We start from the raw sequence: 2,220 nt of genomic DNA on the forward strand, positions 1-2,220 counted from the left end.
TTTTTGAATAAAAAACACTTTAAAAAATAATCACAGACATTATTATAAACTAATATACGTGAGAGTACTTCGTTGAAACAAAAAGGAGTTTTAGTAGACAGTATATTATATTTGAAAATCAAGAAGTTAATGCAACTTAAAATGTTTATAAACTGCAATGCAATCTACTGTTTGTGAACGTCAAACTATTATCAGGAAAAGTGTCTATGCAATTACAGAGTTCTGTCTCCTCACCAAATTCTTTACAAAGAGTGAAATATGTTTTTATATCTCTTGGTTTCAAGAGGCATATTTTGTGCAATATTTATGGTAATGTGCCTATACATTATGAATGAATTATTTCAGTCATACATAGCCTAACTCATAACTTTATGATGCTTGAGAAAGAATCAACAGTTAAAACTTCATGAAGTTCTAATGTCTTTGTTCCAAAATAAGTCCCATGATTAGGACGTAGGGAGATATGTATATGTGCTCCCTGGGGTAGGGATTTCTAGTTACTAGACCAGCTCCATTTTTAGCATTTGGCCTCCTCATGATACTTTTATAAATATGACATTAATAACAGAGCAATAATATGATTGTACAGATGGAATAACAGATTTGCCTGCATTCACTGAAAGAGTGCAAATATTGGGTCCTGGTGACTTCAACTGACTCTTCCAAATTGTATGAATTTATCAATGTATCAGATAAACCCAGTTTCAGAATTATCAAGAAAAAATGTTAGGCTAATGAACAGTGGCTAATGAACAGTGGTACAATTTCTAGCCTGAGGTTTAAAATGGACTTAAAAGTACTGCTTTAAACTGAACTCAAAGAATGCAAAAGCAGCAAGTTCAGAAAAGAAAAGGCAAGAACAGAACTTTATGTCCATTTTGAAACCTCGGGCTAGAAATTGTACCACTCTTAATTAGCCACATTATTTGGTGAGGGCCAGGGACCTGCCTTCAGTCACACACTAGCAGCTATGATGGCACCTGGGAGGGAGGGAAGGAAGCCGTGTGTCCTGCCTGGCCTGTGAGGTGTGTTGTGGGATGACTGTGTGTATGGGACTCTCCAGCTTTTACCCGAGATCACCACTGGATTACTACCAGCAGATAGAGGAGATGGGACCCTGACTATCACCCGTTCTGCAGTGGATTTGGCTCTTGGCACTCCTAGGCTGGGAGCTGGATGCCCTGCACTGGCAGCATGACTCAGAATGCACAACAGGCATGGCGTGCCCAGGATGACGTTCCTAGGCCTCTGGCCGCCTCAGAGTCCAGCCCCCTCCAAGCTCCCAGCCCCGACACCATAAACCACAAGCTCTCTGCCCACTGCAATGGCCAAGGAGAGCACCTACATCTGCCAGCTTGAGCACAGAGCCTGTTCCAAGAGCCCCAGGCTCAGCCATGGAGGCCTTGGGCAGTGGCACTGAGTCCCGAGGCTCACAGAGAAGGGAGGTGAGAGAGACAGCAGCATGAGGACAGAAAAAGGAAAGAGAAAGTCTGCAGCTCCAGAAGGGAGGGGCGGGGAGCCTGGCTCTTAGGTCCCAGGTTTGCCCCCTGTGTGGAGCTGGTGCAGTGGGGCAGGCACACCATTCATGCAGCAGGCGGTGAGGCGTGTGCCTACCATGGCTGACGCTCCTCAGAGGTCACTGATAGTGATTCTGAAAGACAGCAGGAAACCAACATGGCAGCTCCCACGCATGGGTGGGGCAGGCCTAGAGGGGACACATGCAAACATCCAGGTGTGCACACACGCGCTGTGAGGCCCATGGCCTGCATGCACACACTAACACACATGCCCACAAACACTACAAACAACACACCTCCTTCCCCTCCACCTCCTGGTGCCCAGCACCCTCAGTGGCTGGCACATGCAACATGGGTCTGGGGCGTGCAGCTACTAGGCACACTGAAGCACAAGCGTGGGCAGAGTCACAACACAGAAGCTCACCCGCACACAGAGGCATTTGCACCAGCTGACTGCCCACGCGTGCCTGGCATGCTCAGAGGACCACCCATGCTGCTCATGGAGATAGGACTTGCTCACTGATGTCCAGCTGTCATTTCTCCACCTACAAGCCTTCCATGGCTCCCTATTACCTACAGGATTGAGCCTCAACAAGTCAAACTCTGGACTTTGAAGGTTCACCCTAGGCCTCACCCTCCCCATAGAGCTCTTCCTCATTCTGTCTCTGTTCCCTGCTTTGGCCAGTGGCTGTCCTCCATGCGG

This window comes from Aotus nancymaae, unplaced genomic scaffold (genome assembly GCF_030222135.1).
Source record: "Aotus nancymaae isolate 86718 unplaced genomic scaffold, 86718_ANA_hifiasm-v0.15.2.pri h1tg000064l_0, whole genome shotgun sequence".
NCBI classification, from domain to species: domain Eukaryota; kingdom Metazoa; phylum Chordata; class Mammalia; order Primates; family Aotidae; genus Aotus; species Aotus nancymaae.